This window comes from Salvelinus alpinus, chromosome 5, assembly GCF_045679555.1.
Source record: "Salvelinus alpinus chromosome 5, SLU_Salpinus.1, whole genome shotgun sequence".
Lineage (NCBI taxonomy): Eukaryota > Metazoa > Chordata > Actinopteri > Salmoniformes > Salmonidae > Salvelinus > Salvelinus alpinus.
The window spans coordinates 99,308,583-99,330,962 of record NC_092090.1 but is presented as its reverse complement, the minus strand read 5'-3'; the positions used below and the strand labels follow the sequence as shown (position 1 = coordinate 99,330,962).

At 43.7% G+C, this 22,380-nt stretch overlaps 1 protein-coding gene across 3 annotated transcripts in view; it reads right to left on the bottom strand.

Moving 5' to 3' along the window:
* LOC139577341 (PDZ domain-containing protein 2-like) overlaps window positions 1-22,380 on the bottom strand; it is a 174,951-nt gene that overhangs the window by 115,960 nt on the left and 36,611 nt on the right. The window contains exon 1 of one of the 3 annotated variants that reach the window (XM_071404384.1): window positions 12,816-13,448. The exons of the other annotated variants lie outside the window; for them this stretch is intronic. The gene's annotated coding sequence lies outside the window, so the exon portion shown is untranslated. Of the gene's footprint in view, window positions 1-12,815; window positions 13,449-22,380 lie in introns of those variants that run through there. 3 annotated transcript variants of the gene reach the window in all.

Below are 22,380 nucleotides of genomic sequence, written 5' to 3'. Positions count from 1 at the left end.
GACCGGTAGGCTGTGGTCTCTCCTCCTTGTGTTAGGGACCGGTAAGGTGTGGTCTATCCTCCTTGTGTTAGGGACCGGTAAACTGGGGTCTCTCCTCCTTGTGTTAGGGACCGGTAAGGTGTGGTCTCTCCTCCTTGTGTTAGGGACCGGTAGGCTGTGGTCTATCCTCCTTGTGTTAGGGACCGGTAAACTGGGGTCTCTCCTCCTTGTGTTAGGGACCGGTAAACTGTGGTCTCTCCTCCTTGTGTTAGGGACCGGTAAACGGTGGTCTCTCCTCCTTGTCTTAGGGACCGGTAGGCTGTGGTCTCTCCTCCTTGTGTTAGGGACCGGTAAACGGTGGTCTCTCCTCCTTGTGTTAGGGACCGGTAAACGGTGGTCTCTCCTCCTTGTCTTAGGGACCGGTAAGCTGTGGTCTCTCCTCCTTGTGTTAGGGACCGGTAAGCTGTGATCCCTCCTCCTTATGTTAGGGACCGGTAAACTGTGGTAGTCGTTTGTGTCTCAGGCAGGGAGAGAAGATAGCAACTCTGTTCCATAGGCCCTTGGGTGAAGTATCAGTTCGCTACGGTCTACATTCAGACTTCTTACGACCCAAATTATACACAGCAATCCTACTGCCCTGCTCCAAGCATCACGTCATTTCATGAGAAGCCCTAGAAAACAGAGGATTTGGATTGGGCCTCTAAGTACCTGAGAAGAGTTTACAGTATAAACATAAGGGGTAATAAATGTCCAAGCTGTAACGTGTCAAGTAAGGCGCTAAGTTCCAAATGGTACCCTTTTCACCATGTAGTGCCCTACTTCTGATAGGGCTCTGGTCAAAAGGAGTGCACTATACACTGAGTGGACAAAACATTAAGAACACCTTCTCTTTCCATGACATAGACTGAACGGGTCAGCTCAGGTGAAAACTATGATCCCTTATAGATGTTACCTGTTAAACCCACTTCAAATCCGTGTAGATCAGAGCATGTGTGTCGAGTTAAGCAGTCGGAAATCCCGCTCCACGTCCTCTCAACCACCCAGCTATAACCCGCTCCACATCCTTTAAACCACTCAGCTATGACCCGCTCCACGTCCTTTACAACCACTCAGCTATAACCCGCTCCACGTCCTTTACAACCACTCAGCTATAACCCGCTCCACGTCCTCTCAACCGCTCAGCTATAACCCGCTCCACATCCTCTCAACCGCCCAGCTATAACCCACTCCACGTCCTTTCAACCACTCAGCTATAACCCGCTCCACGTCCTCTCAACCACTCAGCTATAACCCGCTCCACGTCCTCTCAACCACCCAGCTATAACCCGCTCCACGTCCTCTCAACCACTCAGCTATAACCCGCTCCACGTCCTCTCAACCACTCAGCTATAACCCGCTCCACGTCCTCTCAACCACTCAGCTATAACCCGCTCCACGTCCTCTCAACCACTCAGCTATAACCCGCTCCACGTCCTCTCAACCACTCAGCTATAACCCGCTCCACGTCCTCTCAACCACTCAGCTATAACCCGCTCCACGTCCTTTCAACCACTCAGCTATAACCCGCTCCACGTCCTCTCAACCACTCAGCTATAACCCACTCCACGTCCTCTCAACCACTCAGCTATAACCCGCTCCACGTCCTTTCAACCACTCAGCTATAACCCGCTCCACGTCCTCTCAACCGCTCAGCTATAACCCACTCCACGTCCTCTCAACCTCTCAGCTATAACCCGCTCCACGTCCTTTAAACCACTCAGCTATGACCCGCTCCACGTCCTTTACAACCACTCAGCTATAACCCGCTCCACGTCCTTTACAACCACTCAGCTATAACCCGCTCCACGTCCTCTCAACCGCTCAGCTATAACCCGCTCCACATCCTCTCAACCGCCCAGCTATAACCCACTCCACGTCCTCTCAACCACTCAGCTATAACCCGCTCCACGTCCTCTCAACCACTCAGCTATAACCCGCTCCACGTCCTCTCAACCACCCAGCTATAACCCGCTCCACGTCCTCTCAACCACTCAGCTATAACCCGCTCCACGTCCTCTCAACCACTCAGCTATAACCCGCTCCACGTCCTCTCAACCACTCAGCTATAACCCGCTCCACGTCCTCTCAACCACTCAGCTATAACCCGCTCCACGTCCTCTCAACCACTCAGCTATAACCCGCTCCACGTCCTCTCAACCACTCAGCTATAACCCGCTCCACGTCCTCTCAACCACTCAGCTATAACCCGCTCCACGTCCTCTCAACCACTCAGCTATAACCCGCTCCACGTCCTTTCAACCACTCAGCTATAACCCGCTCCACGTCCTCTCAACCACTCAGCTATAACCCGCTCCACGTCCTCTCAACCACTCAGCTATAACCCGCTCCACGTCCTTTCAACCACTCAGCTATAACCCGCTCCACGTCCTCTCAACCACTCAGCTATAACCCGCTCCACGTCCTCTCAACCACTCAGCTATAACCCGCTCCACATCCTCTCAACCACCCAGCTATAACCCGCTCCTTACTCGCAGGAAAAAAACTGCTGCTCCAAATTTGCTCCATTCATTAAAATCACCATTTAACCAACACCATCTATTGTTGTGACTACCTGGACCAACCATTTAACCAACACCTATCTATTGTTGTGACTACCTGGACCTACCATTTAACCAACACCATTTATTGTTGTGACTACCTAGACCTACCATTTAACCAACACCATCTATTGTTGTGACTACCTAGACCTACCATTTAACCAACACCATTTATTGTTGTGACTACCTAGACCTACCATTTAACCAACACCATCTATTGTTGTGACTACCTAGACCTACCATTTAACCAACACCATCTATTGTTGTGACTACCCGGACCTACCATTTAACCAACACCATCTATTGTTGTGACTACCTAGACCTACCATTTAACCAACACCATCTATTGTTGTGACTACCCGGACCCACCATTTAACCAACACCATCTATTGTTGTGACTACCTAGACCTACCATTTAACCAACACCATCTACTGTTGTGACTAGCTAGACCTACCATTTAACCAACATCTATCTATTGTTGTGACTACCTAGACATACCATTTAACCAACACTGTCTATTGTTGTGACTACCTGGACCTACCATTTAACCAACACAAGTGCACTATACGCCTACCGCTGGCCAATCGGATGGCTCAGATTACCATGTCAGCAGCCATAAAAGAAAGCTACAGCCAAAGTTGATCCTGTGAGATTTCACAACGTTTAAATCCATGTGACTAGAGAGAGACTGTCAATGAATACAGCAACAAACTGCTGTTTTTATGAGTGAGTTCATGTTTAAAGGTCTTACTCAGCACTGTCAACACTTTGTATTCAACACTTTTATAAGACATAAAATATGTGTTCTTCCTATTTCCACTCAGCGCTACAACAAGCACTGCAGCAGTAATGAATGACTACAACAAGCACTGCAGCAGTAATGAACGACTACAATAAGCACTGCAGCTGTAATGAATGACTACAACAAGCACTGCAGCAGTAATGAATGACTACAACAAGAACTGCAGCAGTAATGAATGACTACAACAAGCACTGCAGCAGTAATGAACGACTACAACAAGCACTGCATCAGTAATGAACGACTACAACAAACACTGCAGCAGTAATGAACGACTACAACAAGCACTGCAGCAGTAATGAACGACTACAACCAACACTGCAGCAGTAATGAACGACTACAACCAGCACTGCAGCAGTAATGAACGACTACAACCAGCACTGCAGCAGTAATGAACGACTACAACCAGCACTGCAGCAGTAATGAACGACTACAACCAGCACTGCAGCAGTAATGAACGACTACAACCAACACTGCAGCAGTAATGAACGACTACAACCAGCACTGCAGCAGTAATGAATGACTACAACAAGCACTGCAGCAGTAATGAACGACTACAACCAACACTGCAGCAGTAATGAACGACTACAACCAGCACTGCAGCAGTAATGAACGACTACAACCAGCACTGCAGCAGTAATGAATGACTACAACCAGCACTGCAGCAGTAATGAATGACTACAACCAGCACTGCAGCAGTAATGAATGACTACAACCAGCACTGCAGCAGTAATGAACGACTACAACCAGCACTGCAGCAGTAATGAATGACTACAACCAGCACTGCAGCAGTAATGAACGACTACAACCAACACTGCAGCAGTAATGAACGACTACAACCAGCACTGCAGCAGTAATGAATGACTACAACAAGCACTGCAGCAGTAATGAATGACTACAACCAGCACTACAGCAGTAATGAATGACTACAACCAACACTGCAGCAGTAATGAATGACTACAACCAGCACTGCAGCAGTAATGAACGACTACAACCAGCACTGCAGCTGTAATGAACGACTACAACCAACACTGCAGCAGTAATGAATGACTACAACCAGCACTGCAGCAGTAATGAATGACTACAACAAGCACTGCAGCAGTAATGAATGACTACAACCAACACTGCAGCAGTAATGAATGACTACAACCAGCACTGCAGCAGTAATGAATGACTACAACAAGCACTGCAGCAGTAATGAATGACTACAACCAACACTGCAGCAGTAATGAATGACTACAACCAGCACTGCAGCAGTAATGAATGACTACAACCAGCACTGCAGCAGTAATGAATGACTACAACCAGCACTGCAGCAGTAATGAACGACTACAACAAGCACTACAGCAGTAATGAATGACTACAACCAGCACTGCAGCAGTAATGAACGACTACAACCAGCACTGCAGCAGTAATGAACGACTACAACCAACACTGCAGCAGTAATGAATGACTACAACCAGCACTGCAGCAGTAATGAACGACTACAACCAGCACTGCAGCTGTAATGAACGACTACAACCAGCACTGCAGCAGTAATGAATGACTACAACAAGCACTGCAGCAGTAATGAACGAGTGGGAAAGTGTCTCTATAGACGTTGTTGTTGTTAGCAGCTTTGGGATTTTTATATCCAGGAATATTTCACAGAAATAATGTGGTGCGAATCGAGTTTCCCCATCAGCTGGAAGATGGTGTCCCTATTTTGGTCAGAGTCAGCCGGAGGAAAGGGAGAGTGGAAGGACGTTGAGAGACGGACCCTCACTCTGCTGCTCTCATACCTCCGCTGAGACTGACCATCAGTCTGCTGCTCTCATACCTCCGCTGAGACTGACCCTCAGTCTGCTGCTCTCATACCTCCGCTGAGACTGACCCTCAGTCTGCTGCTCTCATACCTCCGCTGAGACTGACCCTCAGTCTGCTGCTCTCTCCCTCCGCTGAGACTGACCATCAGTCTGCTGCTCTCATACCTCCGCTGAGACTGACCATCAGTCTGCTGCTCTCATACCTCCGCTGAGACTGACCATCAGATGCAGACACCATCAGCCCAGCAAAATAAAAAATAAAAACGAATTATGTAAATGTATGCTCACTCAGCTGTGCCTCACAAGTAATAAAACAACGGATCTATTAAAGGTGTGATCATATAGTCTACCTCGAATTTTGACCAGAGTCTAACCCTAAAGACCAGAGTCCAACCAAGAAGACCAGAGTCTAACCCTAAAGACCAGAGTCCAACCAAGAAGACCAGAGTCTAACCCTAAAGACCAGAGTCCAACCAAGAAGACCAGAGTCTAACCCTAAAGACCAGAGTCCAACCAAGAAGACCAGAGTCTAACCCTAAAGACCAGAGTCCAACCAAGAAGACCAGAGTCTAACCCTACAGACCAGAGTCTAACCCTACAGACCAGAGTCTAACCCTACAGACCAGAGTCTAACCCTGAAGACCAGAGTCTAACCCTGAAGACCAGAGTCTAACACTGAAGACCAGAGTCTAACCCTAAAGACCTGAGTCACCTCTGGTTCAGTCAGGGTCAAGTCCCAGTTTTGGACTTGAGTACTACAACACTGCTGGGCGGGGCCTAGGGAAGTAACATACAAAGTTGAACCAAAATGTTTCTATAAACAGAGACAATAACTGTGTTCCACACCAGACTCCTTCCTCATACCATGGGCCACCTCAGAAAGTCCGTTGACAGGTGACATAAATGGGCAACATTTCTGGTGGTAAAACACCCATAACATTCTCACTTCATGTCTTCATACCTGCAGCCAGCTGTTGTACCTCAATGGTATCACAAACCAATTCAATGCCATAACTCATTCCTTAAAGAAAGATAATGAATGACATAACTCATCCCTTAAAGAAAGATAATAAAGGCCATAACTCATCCCTTAAAGCAAGATAATAAAGGCCATAACTCATCCCTTAAAGAAAGATAATGACATAACTCATCCCTTAAAGATAAAGGCCATGACTCATCCCTTAAAGAAAGATAATAAATGCCATAACTCATCCCTTAAAGATTATGAATGACATAACTCATCCCTTAAAGAAAGATAATGACATAACTCATCCCTTAAAGAAAGATAATGAAGGACATAACTCATCCCTTAAAGAAAGATAATGAATGACATAACTCATCCTGCACCTACAATGGATGTGTATATACTGGCTACTTATAAACTCATAACTCCACCCTCCTACCCCACAATTCACAGGGTGACTTAACCTGTCATCCTGATCTTAATTACCATTGCAGAATAACATGAATGATTCATTCCTTAACGATTCAGGGAGCCCTGGTCTCAGATTGGCATTTCTGAGGCATTGGAAGTTTTTAACTACAAACACGCTCTGTGGACTCCAACCAAACCTTAAGGGACGGATGTACTGTGGCTGCTTGGTGGAGCAAAGCTTGAGCTCAAATATGACAGGCACTACTGGCAACAAAGTCTGCGTTCAAAATTGCACCCTATTCCCTATATAGTGCACTAGATTTGGTCAACAGTCGTACACTATGTAGGGAATAGGGTGATTTTTTGAGACAAGCCAAGGATGACACAACACTGAGACAGGGTACAGAGAACTAGAACAATATATTATATACGTGTGTTCAGGGAAAACAGGCTATATTGGGCTAGAGGAATAGATACCTGTGTGAATTCATTCATCATTAGTCAAGGCAGACTAGCTAAAATGGTCACAAATGAATATGGGGGATTGCAGCATTCTACACACAGCTTCTAGTCTTTCCATGGAAACCATCCTGAATAAGGAAAAGGAAGGGGACAACGACCAAATATGGGTTGATAAGCAGACTCATTGGTTTCTCTCTCGGTGGCTACTCGGCTATTCTCAAAGCTATTTCAGAAAGATACACTACTTGTGTGGTGGACAAATGTGGTTAGTTGGAGTGTAAGGGGGGATTTCAACGTAGCAACAAACTGCTAAATATTATCAAAGTGTATCCAGACAGTTAAGGTTACTGTTAGGACCTTCAGTACAAAAGAGGAGCGATTACGATAGAGGAAACCAAGTCTAGATTTAACTTTAGCCTGCATCTTTGATATGTGCTGAGAGAAGGACAGTGTACAGTCTAGCCACACTACCAAGGACTTGTATGAGGTGACTACCTCAAGCTCTAAACCCTCAGAGGTAGTAATCACACCTGTGGGGAGAGGGGCATTCTTCTTACCAAACCACATGACCTTCTGTTTTGGAGGTGTTCAGAACAAGGCTAAGGGCAGAGAAAGCTTGTTGTAGAGCATTTAACACAAAAGGGGAAAGCCAGTCGGTTGATTATTGCCAACTCTTTCCAACACTTTTGATAAACAAAATAGAAATTGGCCTATAACAGTTAGGATCAGCTTGATCTCCCCCTTTAAATAAAGGAAACACCTCACAAGCAATGGGAACCTACCCAGAGAGGAGAGACAGGTTAAAAAGGTCAGAGATAGGCTTGGTGATGATAGGGGCAGTAACCTTAAAGAAGAAATGGTCTAAACCATCTGACCCAGATGTTTTTCGGGGGTCAAGTTTAAGGAGGTCCTTTAGCACCTTGGACTCAGTGACCGCCTGCAGGGAGAAACTTTGTAGCAGGGCAGGGGGAAAAGAGGGAGAAGCATCGGGGATAGTTGCATTAGAATGGGTGGGGGATGAGGAAATGTTGGACGGGCAAGGAGACATGGCTGAGTCAGATAGGAATCCTGACTTAATGAAGTGGTGATTAAAGAGCTCAGCCATGTGCTTCTTGTCACAGTAACAACCACATCATCAACATTAAGGGACATGGGCAGCTGTGAGGAGGAGGGTTTATTCTACAGGTCTTTAACCGTTTTCCAGAACTTCTTGGGGTTAGACCCACAGAGAATCTATATGTACAGTTGAAGTCGGAAGTTTACATACACCTTTGGCAAATACATTTAAACTCAGTTTGTCACAATTCCTGACATTTAATCCTAGTAAAAACTCCCTGTTTTAGGTCAGTTAGGATCAAATCTTTATTTTCAGAATATGAAATGTCAGAATAATAGTAGAGAGAATGATTTATTTCAGCTTTTATTTCTTTCATCACGTTCCCAGTGGGTCAGAAGTGTACATACACTCAATTAGTATTTGGTAGCATTGCCTTTAAATTGTTTAACTTGGGTCAAATGTTTCGGGTAGCCTTCCACAAGCTTCCCACAATAAGTTGGATGAATTTTGGCCTATTCGTCCTGACCGAGCTGGTGTAACTGAGTCAGGTTTGTAGGCCTCCTTGCTTGCACACACTTCTTCAGTTCTGCTCACAAATATTCTTTAGGATTGAGGTCAGGGCTTTGTGATGGCCACTACAATACCTTGACTTTGTTGACCTTAAGCCATTTTGCCACAACTTTGGAAGTATGCTTGGGGTCATTGTCCGTTTTGGAAGACCAATTTGCATCCAAGATTTAACTTCCTGACTGATGTCTTGAGATGTTGCTTCAATATTTCCACATAAATTTCCTGCCTCATGATGCCATCTATTTTGTGAAGTGCACCAGTCCCTCCTGCAGCAAAGCACCCCCTCAAAATGATGCTGCCACCCCCGTGCTTCACAGTTGGGATGGTGTTCTTGGGCTTGCAAGCATCCCCCTTTTTCCTCCAAACATAATGATGGTCATTATGGCCAAACAGTTCTATTTTTGTTTCATCAGACCAGAGGACATTTCTCCAAAAAGTACGATCTTTGTCCCCATGTGCAGTTGCAAACCGTAGTCTGGCTTTTTATGACGGTTTTGGAGCAGTGGCTTCTTTCTTGCTGAGCGGCCTCTCAGGTTATGTCGATATAGGACTAGTTTTACTGTGGATATAGATACTTTTCTACCTGTTACTTCCAGCACCTTCACAAGGTCCTATGCTGTTGTTCTGGGATTGATTTGCACTTTTCGCACCAAAGTACTTTCATCTCTAGGAGACAGAACGCGTCTCCTTCCTGAGCGGTATGACGGCTGCGTGGTCCCATGGTGTTTATACTTGCAAACTATTGTTTGTACAGATGAACGTGGTACCTTCAGGCTTTTGGAAATTGCTCCCAAGGATAAACCAGACTTGTGGAGGTCCACAATTTTTTTTTCTGAGGTCTTGGCTGATTTCTTTTGATTTTCCCACGATGTCAAACAAAGAGGCACCGAGATGGAAGGTATGCCTTGAAATACATCCACAGGTACACCTCCAATTGACTCAAATGATGTAAATTAGCCTATCAGAAGCTTCTAAAGCCATGACATAATTTTCTGGAATTTTCCAAGCTGTTTAAAGGCACAGTCAACTTAGTGTATGTAAACTTCTGATCCACTGGAATTGTGATGCAGTGAACTATAAGTGAAATAATCTGTCTGTAAACAATTGCTGGAAAAATTACTTGTGTCATCCACAAAGTAGATGTCCTAATTGACTTGCCAAAACTATAGTTTGTTAACAAGAAATTTGTGGAGTGGTTGAAAAACGAGTTTAATTGACTCCAACCTAAGTGTATGTAAACTTCCGACTTCAACTGTAGGTCTACAGTGTGCAAAGCTGTCATCAAGGCAAAGGGTTGCTTCTTGAAGAATCTCAAATATAAAATATATTTTAATTTGTTTTACACTTTTTTGGTTACTACATGATTCCATTTGTGTTAATTCATAGTTTTGATGTCTTCAAAGAAAAAAAAGTTTTTTATAGAAAAAATGTAAGCCCGAAATATCACATTTACATAAGTAATTCAGACCCTTTACTCAGTCCTTTGTTAAAGCACCTTCGGCAGCGAATACAGCCTCGAGTCTTCAAGGGTATAACCCTAGAAGCTTGGCACACCTGTATTTGGTGAGTTTCTCCCATTCCTCTCTGCAGATTCTATCAAACTCTGTCAGGTTGGATGGGGAGCATCGCTGCACAGCTATTTTTCAGGTCTCTCCAGAGATGTCCGATCGGGTTCAAGGCCGAGCTCTGGCTGGGCCACTCAAAGACATTCAGAGACTTGTGCCGAAGCCACTCCTACATTGTCTTGGCTGTGTGCTTAGGGTCCTTGTCCTGTTGGAAGGTGAACCTTCGCCCTAGTCTAAGGTCCTGAGCGTTCTGGAGAACATTTTCATCAAGGATCTCACTGTACTTTACCCCGTTCATCTTTACCTCGATCCTGACTAGTCTCCCGCTGAAAAACATCCCCACAGCATGATGCTGCCACCACCATGCTTCACCGTAGGGATGGTACCAGGTTTCCTCCAGAAGTGACGCTTGGCCTTCAGGCCAAAGAGTTCAATCTTAGTTTCACGAGACCAGAGAATTGTTTTTCTCATGGTCTGAGAGTCTTTAGGTACCTTTTGGCAAACTCCAAGCGGGCTGTCATATGCCTTTTACTGAGGAGTGGCTTCCATCTGACCACTCTACCATAAAGGCCTGATTGGTGGAGTGCTCCAGAGATGGTAGTCCTTCAGGAAGGACCCCTCATCTTCACAGAGGAACTCTGGAGCTCTGTCAGAGTGACCATCAGGTTCTTGGTCACCTCCCTGTCCAAGGCCTTTCTCCCCCAATTGCTCAGTTTGGTCGGGCGGCCAGCTCTAGGAAGAGTCTTGGTGGTTCCAAAATTCTTCCATATAAGAATGATGGAGGCCACTGTGTTCTTGGGGACCTTCAAAGCTGCAGAAATGTGTTGGTACCCTTCTCCAGATCTGTGCCTCAACACAATCCTGTCTCAGAGCTCTACAGACAATTCCTTCGACCTCATGGCATGGTCTTTGCTCTGACAAGCATTGTCAACTGTGGGACCTTACATAGACAGGTGTGTGCCTTTCCAAATCATGTCCAATCAATTGAATTTACCACAGGTGGACTTCAAGTTGTAGAAACATCAAAGATAATCAATGGAAACAGGATGCACCTGTGTCAAGTCTCATGGCAAAGGGTCTGAATACTTACGTAAATAAAGTATCTGTTTTTTATATTTAATACATTTGCTAATAATTCTAAAAACCTGTTGTTGCTTTGTCATTATGGGGTATTGTGTGTAGATTTCTGAGGGGAAAAAAATATATTTAATAAATTTTAGAGTAAGGCTGTAACGTAAAAAATGTGGAAAAAGTCAAGGGGTCTGAATACTTTCCTGAAGGCACTGTATATCCTCATCTGACTTCGGTGCAGGTCATAGCGAGCCCGCAAGCTAACATTGGCTAGCTAGCTAATAGTACGCTTTAACTTTCGGACAAAATTTGATTTGTAACGTATAATATCTGAAAATGTAGCTAGACTCTGACCCGTATACATGGAGGAACACTATACAGCAGACTGGAACCATTTAACTCCATTTTGTTTGTAGCTACATCTTGTTTGGCCAGCGTTGTGTCAAGTCACTCTGGTTCACGCTGACCGTGGAGTGTGCAGAAAGTAGCCCATCACAACTTTTTACAACTGATCTGTCGACAGCGCCTGCTAAATTCAGGGCATCAATGTTACTGAGAAAAGTAACAAAACTGTTGTAATTCTCGATGGCTAACGTTCTATCTTTCAAAAAAGCCACGGTAGAAAGGACAACACATACTGAGCAGTTCACGATATAAACAGAAGCATTCTACATGGCAGACCAATCCAAACTCATCTCCCGGCATGTCCAGCCCACTCATTATCTCAGCCAATCGTGGCTAGAGGGAAGGTTATTTTTCTGTGGCTCAACCAACTAGGCTCGTAATTTAACAATTGTATTCGTATTTACAGATGACATACAAGTTTGCTATTAAGGAACATGAAAGTTCACATGTTCCAGAAGGCATTTCCGCCAAAATATTCATAGTTAAAAAAAAATAAAAAAAAAATAACATTCAAATGCCTCTCTTGTGAAGTAGTGAAGTGCGAAATATGCCTCGCTTCCTGAAACGGGTCACATGTTGTAAGTTCAGCTGATTTGTAACATAAAACGTTTTGCAAATTCATAACATATAGTACTCTTGCAATTCGTGGAAATGGGTGCTTGACATCCACAAATTAATACATACCATACAAAACGTAACATATCATACTAAAGAGAGTACCTCGGATTTAAGTAGAGAACAATACGACATGCTCTGAGACCGGGTTGGTTTCGAGTCTTCAGCTGTTTTGGCTGCCAGAGCCAGTTTACCTCTGAAAATAATGTATAGTATAAGTCCTTAGCCCGTAAGGAATAACCGTAACGTTAGGCTCGTTAAAGAGTACATCTTGGGCTACAGTAGGCCTACCAGATAAAACAGAGACAGCTACACGGAATACAAAAACAACCGGTAACTTAAATCAAACGCTTTATTGGTCAGCTAACACTTTATGAGCTATTGAAATCAGACCGTTAGGACTACCCGTTTTACTAGTTATACGGTACAGCGAGAAACAACACAGGTAGCGCTCTAGCCAAGTCACAAGCGCATCATAATAGAACAGTTAAAAGCCATGGGAAATCGGCCATACCTTAAATTCCTACTTGAATCTCCATATTAGCCAGCTTGTTTCCTTTCCTCACCGTTATGTCGGCTACACGTTTTCCTCCCTGTCTTGCCTGAGCCAGCTGCACACGGGGTTAAATCCGAGTTGTGGCCGGTTCACAATCCCAGGACAGTAGTTCGTTAATTGGTTTAATAGCTGGCTGGCATTCAAGCAGCCGGGCAATGTAACAACCGGACGTTACAATGTATCCGAAAGAAAGCCATAGCCCCCTGCTCCACACACTGGTTGAATCAACGTTGTTTCCACGTCATTTAAATACAAATTCCGTTTAATCAATATTGAATAGATTGTTAAATTGACGTCTGTGTTCAGTCGGAGCAGCCTATCGCGGCCGCCCCAAAACTAAGAATGGTTTCTTCTGTTTTATGCAGACAAGCTGTTATGTATTAGTTTAGATAGTAAACTATGAGCGCTCCTCGTTCTTCATAATGGTAGTGTCAATACTGTCAAAGTCAGCTGTCGCTCAGCTGTTCCTACTGTTGATAAGAGCCGGTGCCATCTCAATCCAATTACTGTTTATGCTCGAGTGTGTTGCAATAATATCGTCGTAATATCATTATATCATTCGGCCCCACGGTTTTCCACTTGTCTTCTTGCCTGTGAACCGCTTGAGTTGCTCACTCTGCGCAGTTCGTTTTCTCCGTGTCCCGCCTCCGCCCTCGTACTAGTTAGTCTACTCTACTCAACACTTCAATCACTTGCGGCTCAGTCCGAGCGCCTTCTGCCCGCAAACAACTTCATAATATTGTAATCCAGGTTTTGGCTATGAATGCAATTGTAGAAATACGGACCAAAAAAAAAGCATTGACATGTATTGTAGAAATGACCACATTTTGATTGTCAGCAATGCTTTTTTTTAACACTTTCTGGTAGGCTATTTATAATAGTCCTACAGTTATGAATTGCACTGCAGCATAACTATATGGATTCAGAGCGACGACTGTTTGATTCTGTGTAACTGTAACAGTATAACGTTAGTCCGTCCTCTCGCCCGACCCGGGCGCGAACCAGGGACCCTCTGCACACATCAACAACAGTCACCCACGAAGCATCGTTACCCATCGCTCCACAAAAGCCACGGCCCCTTGCAGAGCAAGGGGAACCACTACTTCCAAGGTCTCAGAGCAAGTGACGTCACCGATTGAACCGCTATTAGCGCGCACCACCGCTAACTAGCTAGCCATTTTCACATCGGTTACATTCACCACATGTACATTTACATTTACATTTAAGTCATTTAGCAGACGCTCTTATCCAGAGCGACTTACAAGTTGTGACCAAATAGCACAGGAATCTTGGGGACTGTAGAAGGGTTGGCATATCTAGTATACAGTAGACTAACAGTCAGTGAAGCAAAAACATTTGAGATAAAAACAATTTCTGAAAAGAGTTCAATATTTATTAACGACTCTTAATATGTATCGTTGTGTTCAATATAGTTGACAGTGACACTAGTCTGTGGTGAGGGACAGACAGGATTCAACAGCTGACTCTCTTAAGGACAATCTGTTAGTGACCCCTAGTGGACACTTAAAACAACAGCAACATAGCACTGTAGAATGTAGATCAGCCTACCACGCAGATACAGTAGCAAAACAAACTCTAGTCTCTAGCCTAGCGATATTAAATGTATGAGACTATTTTAGACTGTTCTAATGAGGATAAAATGCATAAGAGAACATCATGTGATGATTCATACTGTTATGGCCCACAACCCTCACCTGGGATAAATATCGTATTATAACCCTCACCTGGGATAAATATCGTATTATAACCCTCACCTGGGATACAGATCATATTATAACCCTCACCTGGGATAAAGATCGTATTATAACCCTCACCTGGGATAAATATCGTATTATAACCCCTCACCTGGGATAAAGATCGTATTATAACCCTCACCTGGGATAAAGATCGTATTATAACCCTCACCTGGGATAAATATCGTATTATAACCCCTCACCTGGGATAAAGATCGTATTATAACCCTCACCTGGGATAAATATCGTATTATAACCCCTCACCTGGGATACAGATCGTATTATATCCCTCACCTGGGATAAATATCGTATTATAACCCCTCACCTGGGATACAGATCGTATTATAACCCCTCACCTGGGATACAGATCGTATTATATCCCTCACCTGGGATAAAGGTCGTATTATAACCCTCACCTGGGATAAAGGTCGTATTATAACCCTCACCTGGGATACAGATCGTATTATAACCCTCACCTGGGATAAATATCGTATTATAACCCTCACCTGGGATAAATATCGTATTATAACCCTCACCTGGGATAAATATCGTATTATAACCCCTCACCTGGGATAAATATCGTATTATAACCCCTCACCTGGGATAAATATCGTATTATAACCCCTCACCTGGGATAAATATCGTATTATAACCCCTCACCTGGGATAAATATCGTATTATAACCCTCACCTGGGATAACGATCGTATTATAACCCTCACCTGGGATAAATATCGTATTATAACCCTCACCTGGGATAAATATCGTATTATAACCCTCACCTGGGATAAAGATCCTAGTATAACCCTCACCTGGGATAAATATCGTATTATAACCCTCACCTGGGATAAAGATCGTATTATAACTTCACAAAGAACTGGTCTTTGAAGGACAGGGTAACAGTATCCAGAGAAAACAGACCTGCTCTGAGTCTGTAGAGACGTACTGTTTCAATAAGACAGACCTGCTCTGAGTCTGTAGAGACGTACTGTTTCAATAAGACAGACGTGCTCTGAGTCTGTAGAGACGTACTGTTTCAATAAGACAGACCTGCTCTGAGTCTGTAGAGACGTACTGTTTCAATAAGACAGACCTGCTCTGAGTCTGTAGAGACGTACTGTTTCAATATAATAATCTGTCCTGGTCTCAGACCTACAACACATCTGTCCTGGTCTCAGCAGTACAACACATCTGTCCTGGTCTCAACAGTACAACACATCTGTCCTGGTCTCAGACCTACAACACATCTGTCCTGGTCTCAGACCTACAACACATCTGTCCTGGTCTCAGCAGTACAACACATCTGTCCTGGTCTCAGCAGTACAACACATCTGTCCTGGTCTCAGCAGTACAACACATCTGTCCTGGTCTCAGCAGTACAACACATCTGTCCTGGTCTCAGACCTACAACACATCTGTCCTGGTCTCAGACCTACAACACATCGGTCCTGCTATACTTATCGGGCTCAGTATACTACAGTACAGTAGACTCAGTATACTACAGTAGGTGAGGTATACTACAGTACAGTAGGCTCAGTATACTACAGTACAGTAGACTCAGTATACTACAGTAGGTGCAGTATACTACAGTACAGTAGGATCAGTATACTACAGTACAGTAGACTCAGTATACTACAGTAGGCTCAGAATACTACAGAAGGCTCAGAATACTACGGTAGACTCAGTATACTACAGTAGGCTCAGAATACTACAGAAGGCTCAGAATACTACAGTAGACTCAGTATACTACGGTACAGTAGACTCAGTATACTACGGTACAGTAGACTCAGTAGACTCAGTATACTACAGTAGACTCAGTATACTACAGTACAGTAGACGCAGTATACTACAGTACAGTAGACTCAGTATACTACAGTACAGTATACGCAGTATACTACAGTACAGTATACTCAGTATACTACAGTATAGTAGACACAGTATACTTGAGTACAGTAGACTCAGCATACTACAGTACAGTAGACTCAGTATACTACAGTACAGTATATGCAGTATACTACAGTACAGTATACTCAGTATACTACAGTATAGTAGACACAGTATACTACAGTACAGTATACTCAGTATACTACAGTACAGTAGACTCAGTATACTACAGTACAGTAGACTCAGTACACTACATCAGGCTCAATACATTACATCAGACTCAGTACACTGTAGTAGGCTTTCTCTTTCCAGTCAGCAGCTGAACGGTAACTAGTACTTCCTGTGTAATCACCTACATACAGCCACTCATACAAAGGAATTTAATTTGGGGCCTCAGCAGAGCAGCCAGACGGTAAGACCTGGCAATCCGGCTTGGAGCTACCGCTTTAATCCACAGCCCATCTGGGACCCTCCGACTCAACGCCACAGGGTGGATTTGGGGGGGGGAAGGGGTCCTGGGGTGGGGAAGTCCTGGACGTCTGTTGTTGTGGAGGTCGACCGGGGGGGTGCGACCCACACGCAACCCTGCCATGAGACGGATGTTTTCTGCAGTTTAGATTGGATTGCAGCAAGGGAAGGAGGTTGGTTGAGATGAAATGGGGATTCACGCTGGGGGTTTGAGAAGGATGGTATTACACAACAGTATTGTTCTTCTCGATATCTTGCGTAATAGGTCTGGGTGTAGGCTGGTGCAGAGGAGTCAGGTGACTCAGGAACCAGGACAACAGAGATGAGTAATACACGTAAATTTACTCAAGACTTTCAAATACAAGTCGATAATACCGAGCACACAATACAACAAACAAACACGCACAAAAAAACCCATGGGGGAAAAACAGAGGGTTAAATAATGAACATGTAATTGGGGAATTGAAACCAGGTGTGTAAAACAAAGACAAAACAAATGGAAAATGAAAAGTGGATCGGCGATGGCTAGAAGGCCGGTGACGTCGACCGCCGAACGCCGCCCGAACAAGGAGAGGGACCGACTTCGGCGGAAGTCGTGACATCTTGATGATTGTTTTTCTCGATATCGTGATGATTGTTCTTCTCGATATCGTGATGATTGTTCTTCTTGATATCGTGATGATTGTTCTTCTTGATATCGTGATGATTGTTCTTCTTGATATCGTGATGATTGTTCTTCTTGATATCGTGATAATTGTTCTTCTAGATATCTTGATTATTGTTCTTCTAGATATCTTGATTATTGTTCTTCTAGATATCTTGCTTACTGTTCTTCTAGATATCTTGATGATTGTTCTTCTAGATATCTTGATGATTGTTCTTCTAGATATCTTGATGATTGTTCTTCTAGATATCTTGCTTACTTACGTCTTTTATCTTCTTTCTTTTCCATCTTTGAAGGTCAAACCAATGAACACTAGTCTCTCCCTCTCCTCTTAATTTAGACCATTTTCTTTTAACTTTCTTTCACTTTAAAAATGTGGAGAGGAAAGAAATCTACTTTAATCCCATTTTCGATGTAAGTTTAAATTCACTTTCTATAGGCACTGTTTGTTGTTAGTATCAAATACGATGAATCAATAACTCCAATATTATTTTCAAAAGCCTAAAACTGTTGCTTTGTTCCCCAGTCTCCCCTGCCTTCTGCGTATCGACTCGGTACCGGCGAACCTGCCGTTTCTACTTGTTGAATTGCAAAGCTCGGCAGCGGCCGACAACTTGACTTGGAGTCACAAACCACCACGTGGAGGACGAGACAGGAGTAAAAACTTTTAATACTCTGCTTTTCTGGTGTAATCCACCCACTTTTCATCAGAATTGTTCTAACAAAAACAAATAAAGCTGCATAATACAGGGCCTTCGGGAAGTATTCAGACCCCTTTACTTTTTCTACATTTTGTTACGTTACAGCCTTATTCTAAAATTGATACAATAACTTTTTTTCTTCATCAATCTACACACAATATCACATAATGACAAAGCGAAAACAGGTTCAACATTTTTGCAAATGTACACTGCTCAAAAAAATAAAGGGAACACTTAAACAACACAATGTAACTCCAAGTCAATCACACTTCTGTGAAATCAAACTGTCCACTTAGGAAGCAACACTGATTGACAATAAATTTCACATGCTGTTGTGCAAATGGAATAGACAAAAGGTGGAAATTATAGGCAATTAGCAAGACACCCCCAATAAAGGAATGGTTCTGCAGGTGGTGACCACAGACCACTTCTCAATTCCTATGCTTCCTGGCTGATGTTTTGGTCACTTTTGAATGCTGGTGGTGCTTTCACTCTAGTGGTAGCATGAGACGGAGTCTACAACCCACACAAGTGGCTCAGGTAGTGCAGTTCATCCAGGATGGCACATCAATGCGAGCTGTGGCAAAGCTGTGAGATGAGATCCTCAGACCCCTTGTGAGACCATATGCTGACACATGCACATTTGTGGCCTGCTGGAGGTCATTTTGCAGGGCTCTGGCAGTGCACCTCCTTGCACAAAGGCGGAGGTAGCGGTCCTGCTGCTGGGTTGTTGCCCTCCTACGGCCTCCTCCACGTCTCCTGATGTACTGGCCTGTCTCCTGGTAGCGCCTCCATGCTCTGGACACTACGCTGACAGACATAGCAAACCTTTTTGCCACAGCTCGCATTGATGTGCCATCCTGGATGAACTGCACTACCTGAGCCACTTAAGTGGGTTGTAGACTCCGTCTCATGCTACCACTAGAGTGAAAGCACCGCCAGCATTCAAAAGTGACCAAAACATCAGCCAGGAAGCATAGGAACTGAGAAGTGGTCTGTGGTCACCACCTGCAGAACCATTCCTTTATTGGGGGTGTCTTGCTAATTGCCTATAATTTCCACCTTTTGTCTATTCCATTTGCACAACAGCATGTGACATTTATTGTCAATCAGTGTTGCTTCCTAAGTGGACAGTTTGATTTCACAGAAGTGTGATTGACTTGGAGTTACATTGTGTTGTTTAAGTGTTCCCTTTATTTTTTTGAGCAGTGTATTAAAAACAAAAAAAACTTATTTACATAAGTATTCAGACCCTTTGCTATGAGACTCTAAATGGAGCACAGGTGCATCCTGTTTCCATTGATCATCCTTCAGATGTTTCTACAACTTGGAGTCCACCTGTGGTACATTCAATTGATTGGACATGATTTGGAAATGCACACACCTGTCTATATAAGGTGTCCTCTACAGTCCCCAGTTGATAGCGCATGTCAGAGCAAAAACTCAGCAAACACTCAGGACCTCAGACTGGGGCGAAGGTTCACCTTCCAACAGGACAACAACCCTAAGCAACCCAACGCAAGAGTGGCTTCAGGACAAGTCTCTGAATGTCCTTGAGTGGCCCAGCCAGAGCCCAGACTTGAACCCGATCTAACATTTCTGGAGAGACCTGAAAATAGCTGTGCAGCGACGCTCCCCATCCAACCTGACAGAGATTGAGAGGATCTGCAGAGAAGAATGGGAGAAACTCCCCAAATACAGGTGTGCCAACCTTGTAGCCTCATACCCAAGAAGACTTTAAGCTGTAATCACTGCCAAAGGTGCTTCAACAAAGTACTGAGTAAAGGGTCTGAATACCTGTGAATGTGATATTATAAATTTGAACAAGTTTAAAACACGTATTTTTTGATTTGTCATTATGGGGTATTGTGTGTAGATTGATGAGGAAAACACTTATTTTTCATCCATTAACAAATATATATATATATTTCACCTTTATTTAACCAGGTAGGTTAGTTGAGAACAAGTTCTCATTTACAACTGCAACCTGGCCAAGATAAACCAAAGCAGTGCGACACAAACAACAACACAGAGTTACACGTGGAATAAACAAGTGTACAGTCAAAAACACAATAGAAAAAAAGAAAGTCTATATACAGTGTGTATAAATGGCGTGAGGAGGTACGGCAATAAATAGGACATAGTAGCAAATTAATTATAATTTAGCAGACTAACACGAGTGATAAATGAGCAGATGATGATTAGCAGATGATGATGAGCAGATGATGGTGTGTAAGTATTGATACTGATGTGCAAAAGAGCAGCAAAGTAAATAAAAACAATATGGGGATGAGGTAGGTAGATTGGATGGGCTTTTTACAGATGGACTATGTACAGCTGCAGCGATCAGTTAGCTGCTCAGATAGCTGATGTTTAAAGTTAGTGAGGGAAATAAAAGTCTCCAGCTTCAGCGATTTTTGCTATTGGTTCCAGTCATTGGCAGCAGAGAACTGGTAGGAATGGCAGCCAAAGGTGGTGTTGGCTTTGGGGATGACCAGTGAGATATACCTGCTGGAGCGCGTGCTACGGGTGGGTGTTGTTATCGTGACCAGTGAGCTGAGATAAGGCAGGGCTTTACCTAGCAAAAACGTATAGATGACCTGGAGCCAGTGGGTTTGGCGACGAATATGTAGCGAGGGCCAGCCGACTAGAGCATACAGGTCGCAGTGGTGGGTGGTATAAGGCGCTTTGGTAACAAAACGGATGGTACTGTGATAGACTACATCCAATTTGCTGAGTAGAGTATTGGAAGCTATTTTGTAGATGACATCGCCGAAGTCAAGGATCGGTAGGATAGTCAGTTTTACTAGGGTAAGTTTGGCGGCGACTTTAGAAAGGCAGGGCAGGATAGATATAGGTCTATAACAGTTTGGGTCTAGAGTGTCTCCCCCTTTGAAGAGGGGGATGAACGCGGCAGCTTTCCAATCTGGGATCTGGGACGACACGAAAGAGAGGTTGAACAGACTGGTAATAGGGGTTGCAACAATGGCAGCAGATAATTTTAGAAAGAGAAGGACCAGATTGTCTAGCCCAGCTGATTTGTACGGGTCCATTTTAGAATAAGGCTTTGACGTAACAAAGTCAAGGGGTCTGAATACTTTCTAAATGCTCCGTACATATTTTTTTTCTAGAGCATGTCTTTACATCTAGCTAAGCTAAGCAGTTTTGTGCTTGAAGAATGATTTTTTAAATGAGGTTTTAATAAGGTGCACTAGCTCATTAGTTAGCTAGCTAACGTTAGCTTGCTAAGTGGGCCAGGCAGACACTTCATGTTAAACTCATGGTAGTGGTAAGTGCGGCACAATGCACACAACACTAAATGCTTTACCAAGCTAGCTATCTTGCAAAATGATTAATAAAATAATTTAAATCACTGTCCATTATCCCATACTGCCAGTGCCAGTACACGTTCTAGCTAACGTTAGCTTAACGGTTAGCAACACCATTTGCCATCAGAACAACATAGCTAGCTAGCTTCTCCACTGATTCTCGGCAGCTTACCGGCAGCTGCGTCATTTAAAATTAATCCATTGTGATTTAATTATAATGTTGATAGCAATGCTAGTTATCTCGTTTTGGCCATCTGGTTAGTATCAACAAGGGCTTACAAAAAAAATGATAGCTAGTTAGCATCAACATTAGCGCAGATTGCTAGCTAGTTAGCTAACAATAGCTATCTACAGCAGACACAAGCCAAAGAAGTTACTCATTTGGATTGGTGCTGGATCTGTGCTATGTGAACAAGAAAAAAGTTAACTGCCGACACTGGGCAGAGGTGCTAAGTACCTCTCACGCAGTCAGGATCTCTGGTGTGTCTGAGCCCTAAGTCACCATTTTGTGGGCATGCAGGCAGAGTTACTGCTCCAAGTTTCAAGTGTTATTAGTCGTATGTACAGGATACACATGGTATATACCGTCCAACGAAATGCTTCCATCCTTCTGGACAATACAACAACAATAAATAAATTATGAAAGATAAGAATAGGAACATAAAGTAAATGGCTCAGTAGAATAGAATAAAACATTTTTAGCGTAGGAAATTATTGCACAAACA